This window comes from Panulirus ornatus, chromosome 47 (assembly GCF_036320965.1).
Source record: "Panulirus ornatus isolate Po-2019 chromosome 47, ASM3632096v1, whole genome shotgun sequence".
Taxonomy (NCBI): Eukaryota; Metazoa; Arthropoda; class Malacostraca; order Decapoda; family Palinuridae; genus Panulirus; species Panulirus ornatus.
Genome location: NC_092270.1, coordinates 23,583,470 through 23,596,536, shown reverse-complemented (window position 1 = coordinate 23,596,536; position 13,067 = coordinate 23,583,470).

The window sequence follows — 13,067 nt, the reverse complement described above, 5'->3', positions numbered from 1 at the left end:
ATGAGTTACCCTTCTTTCTCAGCCTTAATCTCATTTATAAACAGAGTGAGTGTGATGGACTGAGTGGCTTGATAAACACTCTTGTGTCAGCTTCCAAATTCTGTTTTCAGCCCCATCGGAAGTCTAAGAGGCTTACCTACTTGTGTATAAGGATTTAAGGATAAGGTAAGTACCACTAAACATCTTTCACGCAGGGAATTTAATTATTTGGTCTCGCGAGAGCGACAACTCAGGGACCAGCCATACCTAGCTGGGAGTGATTGGTATACCCTACTACAAGGAGAAAGATAACGCTGATCGGTTTAGTCTGTTTTGAGGCTGTGTTTATCAAATATATGGGCGTGAATGACATTAATAATGTCAAAATTGCTCCGTGGAAAGTGAAATATCTCTTGGTGAATTACCAGGGAGAATGAGGGTAAAGGAAATTGTGGACGAAGTTCTAAAGATTTTGAGCATTGACGATTGTATTGAAGAGGACTGATGTGGGTGTAACCTAACCAAACCTAACCTAACCTAACCTAACCTTACCTAACCCAACCTAACCTAACCTAACCTAAACTAACTTAATCTAACCCAACCTAACCTAACTCAACCCAACCTAACCTAACCTAACCAAGTCGATGGCATATAAATAAAACGTAAGTAAATGTACAAGTCGATGGCATATAGATAAAACATAAGCAAATGTACAAGTCGATGGCATATAAATAAAGCGTAAGTAAATGTGCAATTCGATATATATAGAGTAACGTATCCCAACTTCTTACACCCTAAAAAATACATAAAGTGTTTGTTACCCCTAAAAGTTTACCATATTCTACAAATTCTTTACCATTTTCTATGATTATCGTTTTAAGCCAAACGTCCATAGTGGATCTGTGTTGTATTTCGTATATACGTGAGTTTAAGCTTATTTTGGCAAGATCCATGTACACAGTAGATTTACATATATTTTACTGAAAATAGGGCATAAATTTATAGCCGTGTGTATGTGTAAAGATTAGCTTTGTAATTGTAGAGCTAAACAAAAGAAATTCTAATACCAGTAATGCCGTTGATATTTGCATTCACTGTCATTGAGTATAATGATTATTCAAGATATATGACTGGAAATCTGAAAATTATATTTTCCCACTGCCAAATGAAGGACCTAACCTATCCTAAACTAACCTACCCTAACCTACCCTACCCTAAACTAACCTAACCTAACCCAACCCAACCCAAACTAACCTAACCTAACCAAACCTAACCTAACCTAGCCTAACCTAACCGAACCCAACCCAGCTTAACGTAACGTAACGTAACCTAACCCAACCCTAACCTAACTTAACCTAACCCAACCCTAACCTAACCTAGCCTTACCCAAGCCTAACCTAATCCAACCTAACCCAACTCTAACCTAACCTAACCTAATCCAACCCAACCTAACCTACCTAACCCTAACCTAACCTAACCTCTCTGAGGTAAGGAGGTGCGGGAGCGAGAGAGCGGCGGCGGCGGCGGCTGTGCCGACCCTTCTCCCTCCCCGGGCGCATTCCTCACACACCGAGCCAGACAGCCACCCTGCCAGGAACCTCCTCCTCATTCTCGTTTTCGATGACGAGCGGCCGACCCACCTAGCTCCCTTCCTCACACACGGTGGTGGTGGTGAACATCAGTGGACCATCATCGATCGACCCACATTGCGTCCGCGGAGTTTGACATCACTCACTAGATTGCCGGTTGTAAATACCCGACCGAGGGAGCGGGCGGGTGGCGGCGGCGGAGGAGGAGGCCTGCCGACATCCCTACCTCCCGCGCGCTTTCGCATTCCATACCACACACAAACACAATCAGCTAGCCGCCTCCTCCTCCTCACTCTCACTTTCGATGCCGGCGTAGGAAGTCCAGTTACGGTGGCGAAATACACAAATCCTTTTAATCTGTATGTCTACTATGTAGGGGCTTTTGCCATCGATTGGCGTGACAAATCCCCTAACCTTTTCCCGGGTTAAACCTTAGTGGATCGCAGTGAGGAATCTGCTCTGCCACTCACGGCACCCAGGCTGGTACGTAAGTTGTATGCAAACGGTTCGATACAGCACATCAGGTTTTGGTTAATCCGTATTTGGGATGGGCTAGAGCAGCAACTGTAGCTCTCAACTCTACCCAATTTCCCCCCTTTGCTGCTGCTGCTGCACTGGGGTAGAACACTAAGACCTATGAATCGCACGCGCAAAGTCAAGCGACATGATGCATGTACTTGCCGAGGCGCCGAGATAGAAGCTTAGGTCCCCCCTTACCGTCTCATCATAAAAGTTGGCTGGGGCGGGTGCCACCACAACATCCCGCCCCTTTTTAAAACAAGGAGAAAATCCCATCTTGTGGAATTCTCAGGAAATGTGCTGCATTGAAGTCTCGGGGGAAGGCAGGCAGCACTCACAATAGGAAAAAGCCATAAACGGCGAGGCGTCGTCTCCCCCGTGCCGCAGCGGGTGCCATGACGGTTCCATATGGAGAAGAATGTCTTCGAAAAGACAGACCAAGGATATCATTAGACTGGGTCTAATGGCATTGAAGAAGTATACTACTGATGCTGCTGCTGCTGGTGTTGTTGCTGCGGCGGCGGCATTGGGGTCGAACACTAATACTACGATTCGCACGCGCACGGCCAACCGACATAATGCATGTACTTGCCGAGGTAGAAACAGGTCTCCCCGTACCGTCGTCTAACAAACCAACAACAAAAAGGACTACAGATAAGAGTGTACAAAGGACTGTGTTGAAAATGAATTGTTTGAAGACAATATGTGGTGTGAGGAGGGTTGATTGAAAAAGTAATTATTGGGCAAGAAAGAGGTGAGGCAATATGAAGTGCATGGTTCAGAGAACTGAAGAGGGTGTGCTGAAATGGTCTGGACATGTGGAACAAATGAGTAAGAAGAAGTCGAAAAAGAGGATATATGTATCAGAAAAGGAGGAACCAAGGAGAACTGGGAGACCAAAATGGAGATAGAAGGATGGTGTGAAAAAATTTTGAGCTCATGCTTTGAAAATGCTGGAGGGGGAAAGGCATGCATACGATAAAGTGATATGAAGTGATGTGGTATACAGGGGGGTGATGTGCTATCAGTGGACTGAACCAGGGCATATGAAGCAGCCACGGGAAACCACATAAAGGTTTGCGGGACCTAGTTGTGTATAAAGGTCTGTGGTATCCCTGCATTACACATTAGCTGTGTGGATACGAGCAAATGATGCCTTTTCTTCATCTGTTCCTGTTGAAACCTTCTTAACAAGGGGAAACAGAAAATGCATTTAAGAAAAGAATAAAACCAGTGATCACATGAGGCTATTACGATATAACTACAGAGCCACTTACATCTGGTATTACTGTAATGGAGGCACCTTACCAGACTGGATGGGATCATTTTCTCCTAAGAGAAAACTTTTGAAAATTGAAATCTGAATCTTGTGGATACATTAGAGTTATTTAGGGCCCATTTGGATGGTGTCACAACATAATAGTTTAAGGTCATATCCACAAGTGTATCATATATATATATATTTAACTCACTAGTATACAAACAATTTTGTGAAGAAGCTGTGTTCTCACCAGTCTGTGTCCAATTTTCCTCATACCAACTCTTTACTGTATTTTTTAAATCAAGTATTCCCAGTCACTAGGCCTTTTTTGGAATACAACTCACAAGCTGTTCACCATTTCTATTTACTTTATTATTCACCCCAATTGTGCCATGAACATGTGAGGTATACAAGTTAATTTACTACAGTGTGCAAAGAAAGGAACTAGTTGCTAAACCTATAAATAAAGCTACCCCATAAGACTTAACAACAAATCAAGAACATAAAGATAAAAGCATAATGTGAAATTAATTCGTAAATGACATGTATAAAAAAAATAATTTAATGGGACCCTTAAAAGTCCAGTACAGAAACATTACCTTAACTCATTATCAGAGGGTTCCTTATAACACCAGTTTTGTTGCACCATATTAATACTAATAACCCTTGGATCATTCACTGAACTCATTAGGTTACTGAAAACCCCCTCCATATATCAAAATCCCTTGGGCATTTCACGTTGTAGTGTAATGCTGGGGCTCCATGGGTATAACTTGCTCTTCAATGTAAGTTTCTAATATATCCTGTCAGGTCACCAGACTGTAAAGAAACACGTCTGGCTGCACCTGAGTATGTCTGGGACATGGGTGAAGTGGTGGTTCCAAGACATGAAAGTGACTGGTAACCACAGTTTCCTTGGGTTTGCCGCTAACCACACTACTATCTTTCTCTTGCATCTTCGGCTTGCAGCACACCACACCACTATGCTTCTGTAGTGCCTTAAATTTGTAGCACACCAAACCACTGTCCTTCCATTGTTTTTTGCCAGAAATATTCCCCCGAAGTAGAGGAAAGTCTCTGTTGTTAAGCATAAGTGGTTTGGTAGCCGTGACCATGTTGTCAGTTCCCTGATGATGGTCTAGTCTAGGTTCCTATCTGGGCCTTCTGGGACACACTAGCAACCAAGCACTGCAAGTCCGTCAGCAGTTTAAACACCTATGGTAGGTACCCCTTACCTTGGAGCAATCTTAATTGCATAAAAATAAGGCATGGCATGCACTGTAGAAACCACAACTAGCATTACGGACACACTCCTAAGCTTTGTGTCCTCAGTATTGACGATTCCCATAAAAAGATGGCCTCCTGATTAAATATCCCATCTTGGAGGGGAAACAGCTAAAAATGTAGAGCTTTTGTAAATGACCCCTGACAACTATAATCTGATTCTTCTCCCTATCACTAAACCACAGTTCTTCTAACCAAGGTGGAAAGTTCATTGTCCTTAACTAACTGTACCTGGAATTAAATTGGAAGGTTTTACATAATGAACTTTGACATCAATGCATCCTTAAGAAATTGAAGTTTAACAAGCTCTTCCTTCTGTAGTTGTCCTACCTCAGTGGCCATTGATACTGTAGTTAAGTCCTTCATGACTGCAATGTTTGTCTTCCCAGTAAACCCAACATGAAGCCCTAGATTCATGTGTTCCTTCGAGAAAAGGGCAATCCAAGCCTCTCTGTTCACCTTACTGCTTGTGGTTGGGGAAGTATAATGTGTGCCTACAGTGTAAACACCCAGAGGGTTGGCAGCAATAGCATTTCTAATTTCAAGCTGCACAGCTTCCTAGACCTTATAGATTCATGTGTTCCTTAGAGAAAGGGGCAATCCAAGCCCCTCTGTTCACCTGGCTGCATATGGTTAGGGAAGTATAACTGTATGCCAATCAGATCTGGGGGATTTGGGTCCAATGCCTAGTGTAAACGTCCTAAGGGTTGCCAGCGATAGCACTTCTAACTGTAAGCACACAGCCTCGATGACCTTCTTCCTATTCACCTTGCATGACATATATAACTCCCATCTGGTTGTTGACTCTTCCAATTCATCAGCAGGATTATCGATCTCAGGAGGAGACTGTCCTCTTCTGAAAAAGGGGCCTGGATAGGCAATATAGGCATAAGCATCCAATTACCCACCAATTGGGGTTGGGGGCTGCATCACGATAGGAGTATGCCGACATGTACACTTTGGGTATAGCCAAAGTATCTGGGAATACCCAATCACAACACTGTATAACAATGAAGCTTCTATTACAGGTAAGTATCAACCAGCAGAAGTAACTGGCAACTTATAAGAACTGGCATTATAATGCAAATTTCTGCAGAGGAACTCAATAATCCTACATGGAAAGACAGCACCCTATTACCTCCCCAATGGGGCAAGAGAGGGTGCTTACGCTGTAACCTCAAGAGTGATAACCATAAGCTTTGTCCTCCTGTAAGTATCTTATACATTTCTTCCAGACATATTGAAATGCCTATACTTGCTTTGGATGTACTAAATAATGTAGCAGTGGTGAACTCACACAACTGTATTTTGCCAGTTGGTGGGATGCAATCAAATGGTGTTTTGCTGAAGCATTAGTAAAAATAATACATAAGTTACATACATAAGTAACTCAACACCTAAGTTAGGTTTCCCTTGCAACCCTAGGAAACTTATATTTTTCAAGTTATTAAAAAACATATTCAACCTTGAAATTTCAAAAATTATTATAATTATTCATTATACTTACCCGCCGTCCCCTGCGTTAGCGAGGTAGTGCAAGGAAACAGACGAGGAATGGCCCAACTTACCCACATACACATGCATAAACACAAATGCCCACATACGCACATATACATACATATATATTTCAATGTATTTCTTTTTTTACTTTGTTGCTGTCTCCTGCGTTAGCGAGGTAGCGCAAGAATGGCCCAACCCACCCACATACACATGTTTATACATACATGTCCACACATGCAAATATACATACCTATACATCTCAACGTATACATATACACACATAGACATATACATACATACACATGTACATAATTCATACTGTCTGCCTTTATTCATTCCCATCCCCATCCCACCACACATGAAATAACAACCCCCTCCCCCCGCATGTGCGCAGGGTAGCGCTAGGAAAAGACAACAAAGGCCACATTCGTTCACACTCAGTCTCTAGCTGTCATGTACAATGCACCGAAACCACAGCTCCCTTTCCACATCCAGGCCCCACACAACTTTCCATGGTTTACCCCAGATGCTTCACATGCCCTGGTTCAGTCCACTGACAGCACATCGACCCTGGTATACCACATCGTTCCAATGCACTCTATTCCTTGCACGCCTTTCACCCTCCTGCATCTTCAGGCCTCGATCACTCAAAATCTTTTTCACTCCATCTTTCCACCTCCAATTTGGTCTCCCACTTCTCCTCGTTCCCTCCACCTCTGACACATATATCCTCTTGGTCAATCTTTCCTCGCTCATTCTCTCCATGTGACCAAACCATTTTAAAACACCCTCTTCTGCTCTCTCAACCACGCTCTTTTTATTACCACACATCTCTCTCACCCTATTATTACTTACTCAATCAAACCACCTCACACCATATATTGTCCTCAAACAAATAATTTCCAGCACATCCACCCTCCTCCACACAACTCTATCTATAGCCCATGCCTTACAACCATATAACATTGTTGGAACCACTATTCCTTCAAACATACCCATTTTTGCTTTCCGAGATAACATTCTCGACTTCCACACATTCTTCAACGCTCCCAGAACTTTCGCCCCCTCCCCCACCCTATGATTCACTTCCACTTCCATGGTTCCATCCACTGCCAAATCCACTCCTAGATATGTAAAACACTTCACTTCTTCCAGTTTTTCTCCATTCAAACTTACCTCCCAATTGACTTGTCCCTTAGCCCTACTGTACCTAATAACCTTGCTCTTATTCACATTTACTCTCAGCTTTCTTCTTTCACACACTTTACCAAACTCAGTCACCAGCTTCAGCAGTTTCTCACATGAATCATCCACCAGCGCTGTATCATCAGCGAACAACAACTGACTCGCTTCCCAAGCTCTCTCATCCACAACAGACTGCATACTTGCCCCTTTCCAAAACTCAACGTATACATACGTATAAATATATAGAGATATACATATATACACATGTACATATTCATACTTGCTGCCTTCATCCATTCCCATCGCCACCCTGCCACACACAAAATTGCCCCCCTTGCAATTTCAAAAATTATTATTATTTTTCATTATACTTAACCGCCGTCACCCATGTTAGCAAGGTAGTGCAAGGAAACAGACGATGAATGGGCCAACCCCCCCACATACACATGTATATACATAAACACCCAGACAACCACATATATATATATATATATATATATATATATATATATATATATATATATATATATATATATATATATATATATATATATTTTTTGTTTTTTGCTTTGTCGCTGTCTCCCGCGTTTGCGAGGTAGCGCAAGGAAACAGACGAAAGAAATGGCCCAACCCACCCCCATACACATGTATATACATACGTCCACACACGCAAATATACATACCTACACAGCTTTCCATGGTTTACCCCAGACGCTTCACATGCCTTGATTCAATCCACTGACAGCACGTCAACCCCGGTATACCACATCGCTCCAATTCACTCTATTCTTTGCCCTCCTTTCACCCTCCTGCATGTTCAGGCCCCAATCACACAAAATCTTTTTCACTCCATCTTTCCACCTCCAATTTGGTCTCCCTCTTCTCCTCGTTCCCTCCACCTCTGACACATATATCCTCTTGGTCAATCTTTCCTCACTCATTCTCTCCATGTGACCAAACCATTTCAAAACACCCTCTTCTGCTCTCTCAACCACGCTCTTTTTATTTCCACACATCTCTCTTACCCTTACGTTACTTACTCGATCAAACCACCTCACACCACACAATGTCCTCAAACATCTCATTTCCAGCACATTCATCCTCCTGCACACAACTCTATCCATAGTCCACACCTCGCAACCATACAACATTGTTGGAACCACTATTCCTTCAAACATACCCATTTTTGCTTTCCGAGATAATGTTCTCGACTTCCACACATTCTTCAAGGCTCCCAGAATTTTCGCCCCCTCCCCCACCCTATGATCCACTTCCGCTTCCATGGTTCCATCCGCTGCCAGATCCACTCCCGGATATCTAAAACACTTCACTTCCTCCAGTTTTTCTCCATTCAAACTCACCTCCCAATTGAATTGACCCTCAACCCTACTGTACCTAATAACCTTGCTCTTATTCACATTTATACTCTTAACTTTCTTCTTTCACACACTTTACCAAACTCAGTCACCAGCTTCTGCAGTTTCTCACATGAATCAGCCACCAGCGCTGTATCATCAGCGAACAACAACTGACTCGCTTCCCAAGCTCTCTCATCCCCAACAGACTTCATACTTGCCCCTCTTTCCAAAACTCTTGCATTCACCTCCCTAACAACCCCATCCATAAACAAATTAAACAACCATGGAGACATCACACACCCCTGCCGCAAACCTACATTCACTGAGAACCAATCACTTTCCTCTCTTCCTACACGTACACATGCCTTACATCCTCGATAAAAACTTTTCACTGCTTCTAACAACTTGCCTTCCACACCATATATTCTTAATACCTTCCACAGAGCATCTCTATCAACTCTATCATATGCCTTCTCCACATCCATAAATGCTACATACAAATCCATTTGCTTTTCTAAGTATTTCTCACATACATTCTTCAAAGCAAACACCTGATCCACACATCCTCTACCACTTCTGAAACCACACTGCTCTTCCCCAATCTGATGCTCTGTAAATGCCTTCACCCTCTCAATCAATACCCTCCCATATAATTTGCCAGGAATACTCAACAAACTTATACCTCTGTAATTTGAGCACTCACTCTTATCCCCTTTGCCTTTGTACAATGGCACTATGCACGCATTCCGCCAATCCTCAGGCACCTCACCATGAGTCATACATACATTAAATAACCTTACCAACCAGTCAACAATACAGTCACCCCCTTTTTTAATAAATTCCACTGCAATACCATCCAAACCTGCTGCCTTGCCGGCTTTCATCTTCCGCAAAGCTTTTACTACCTCTTCTCTGTTTACCAACTCATTTTCCCTAACCCTCGCACTTTGCACACCACCTCGACCAAAACACCCTATATCTGCCACTCTATCATCAAACACATTCAACAAACCTTCAAAATACTTACTCCATCTCCTTCTCACATCACCACTACTTGTTATCACCTCCCCATTTGCGCCCTTCACTGAAGTTCCCATTTGCTCCCTTGTCTTACGCACTTTATTTACCTCCTTCCAGAACATCTTTTTATTCTCCCTAAAATTTAAAGATACTCTCTCACCCCAACTCTCATTTGCCCTTTTTTTCACCTCTTGCACCTTTCTCTTGACCTCCTGTCTCTTTCTTTTATACGTCTCCCACTCAATTTCATTTTTTCCCTGCAAAAATCGTCCAAATGCCTCTCTCTTCTCTTTCACTAATACTCTTACTTCTTCATCCCACCACTCACTACCCTTTCTAATCAACCCACCTCCCACTCTTCTCATGCCACAAGCATCTTTTGCGCAATCCATCACTGATTCCCTAAATACATCCCATTCCTCCCCCACTCCCCTTACTTCCATTGTTCTCACCTTTTTCCATTCTGTACTCAGTCTCTCCTGGTACTTCCTCACACAAGTCTCCTTCCCAAGCTCACTTATTCTCACCACCCTCTTCACCCCAACATTCACTCTTCTTTTCTGGAAACCCATACAAATCTTCACCTTAGCCTCCACAAGATAATGATCAGACATCCCTCCAGTTGCACCTCTCAGCACATTAACATCCAAAAGTCTCTCTTTCGCGCGCCTGTCAATTAACACGTAATCCAATAACGCTCTCTGGCCATCTCTCCTACTTACATAAGTATACTTATGTATATCTCGCTTTTTAAACCAGGTATTCCCAATCATCAGTCCTTTTTCAGCACATAAATCTACAAGCTCTTCACCATTTCCATTTACAACACTGAACACCCCATGTATACCAATTATTCCCTCAACTGCCACATTACTCACCTTTGCATTCAAATCACCCAACACTATAACCCGGTCTCGTGCATCAAAACCACTAACACACTCATTCAGCTGCTCCCAAAACACTTGCCTCTCATGATCTTTCTTCTCATGCCCAGGTGCATATGCACCAATAATCACCCATCTCTCTCCATCAACTTTCAGTTTTACCCATATTAATCGAGAATTTACTTTCTTACATTCTATCACATACTTCCACAACTCCTGTTTCAGGAGTACTGCTACTCCTTCCCTTACTCTTGTCCTCTCACTAACCCCTGACTTTACTCCCAAGACATTCCCAAACCACTCTTCCCCTTTACCCTTGAGCTTCGTTTCACTCAAAGCCAAAACATCCAGGTTCCTTTCCTCAAACATACTACCTCTCTCTCCTTTTTTCACATCTTGGTTACATCCACACACATTTAGGCACCCCAATCTGAGCCTTCGAGGAGGATGAGCACTCCCCGCGTGACTCCTTCTTCTGTTTCCCATTTTAGAAAGTTAAAAAATACAAGGAGGGGAGGATTTCTGGCCCCCCGCTCCCGTCCCCTCGTAGAAGGCGACTAAAAGGGGAGGGAGCGGGGGGCTGGAAATCCTCCCCTCTCATTTTTTTTTTAATTTTCCAAAAGAAGGAACAGAGAATTGGGCCAGGTGAGGATAGTCCCTCAAAGGCCCAGTCATCTGTTCTTAACGCTACCTCGCTAATGCGGGAAATGGCGAATAGTTTGAAAGAAAAAGAAAATATATATATATATATATATATATATATATATATATATATATATATATATATATATATATATATATATATATATGTACATATCCATACTTGCTGCCTTCATCCAATCCCGTCGCCACTGCCACACACAACTCACTTCCGCTTCCATGGTTCCATCCGCTGCTAAGGCCACTCCCAGATATCTAAAACACTTCCTCCAGTTTTTCTTCATTCAAACTTACCTCCCAAATGACTTGTCCTTCACCTCTACTGAACCTAATAACCTTGCTCTTATTCACATTTACTCTCAACTTTCTTCTTTCACTCACTTTACCAAACTCAGTCACCAACTTCAGCTAATTCTCACCCGAATCAGCCACCAGTGCTGCATTATCAGCGAACAGCAACTAACTCACTTCCCAAGCCCTCTCATCCAGAACAAACCGCATACTTGCCCCTCTCCAAAACTCTTGCATTCACCTCCCTAACCACCCCATCCATAAACAAATTAAACAACCATGGAGACATCACACAACCCTGCCGCAAACCGACATTCACTGGGAACCAATCACTTTCCTCTCTTCCTACTCGCACACATACCTTACACCCTTGGTAAAATCTTTTCACTGCTTCTAGCAACTTACCTCCCACACCATATACTTTTAAAACTTTCCACAAAGCATCTTTATCCACCCTATCATGTGCCTTCTCTACATCCATAAATACTACATACAAATCCATTTGTTTTTCTAAGTATTTCTCACATAAATTCTTCAAAGCAAACAGCTGATCCACATCCTCTACCACTTCCATGCTGCTCTTCCCCAATCTGATGCTCTATACATGCCTTCACCCTCTCAATCAATACCCTCCCATTTAATTTCCCAGGAATACTCAACAAACTTATGCCTCTGTAATTTGAACACTCACCTTTATCCCCTTTGCCTTTGTACAGTGGCACTATGCATGCATTCTGCCAATCCTCAGGAACTTCACCATAATCCATACATACACTGAATATCCTTACCAATCATTAAACAACACAGTCACTCCCTTTTTTTTATTAATAAATTTCACTGCAATATCATCCAAACCTGCTACCTTGCTGGCTTTCATCTTCTGCAAAGCTTTCACTACCTCTTCTATGTTCACCAAACCATTATCCCTGACCCTCTCACTTCTCACACTACTCTGACCAAAACACCCTATATCTGCCACTCTAACATCAAACACATTCAACAAACCTTCAAAATACTTACTTCATCACTACTTGTTATTTCCTCCCCATTTGCCCCCTTCACCGAAGTTCCCATTTGTTCTCTTGTCTTACACACTTTATATACCTCCTTCCAACACATCTTTTTATTCTCCCAGCTCTCATATGCCCTCTTTTTCACCTCTTGCACCTTTCTCTTGACCTTCTGCTGCTTTCTTTTATACATCTTCCATCATTTGCACTACTTCACTGCAAAAATTGTCCAAACCCCTCTCTCATCTCTTTCACTGACAATCTTACTTCTTCATCTCACCATTCACTCCCCTTTCTAATCAGCCCACCTCCCATCTTTCTCATGCCACAAGCATCTTTTGCACAAGCCATCACTGCTTCACTAAATACATCCCATTCTTCCCCTTACATCATGTGCTCTCACTTTTTGCCATTGTGCACTCAATCTCTCCTGGTGCTTCCTCACACAAGTCTCCTTTCCAAGCTCACTTACTCTCACTGCTCTCTTCTCCCCAACATTCTCTCTTCTTTTTTAAAAACCTCTACAA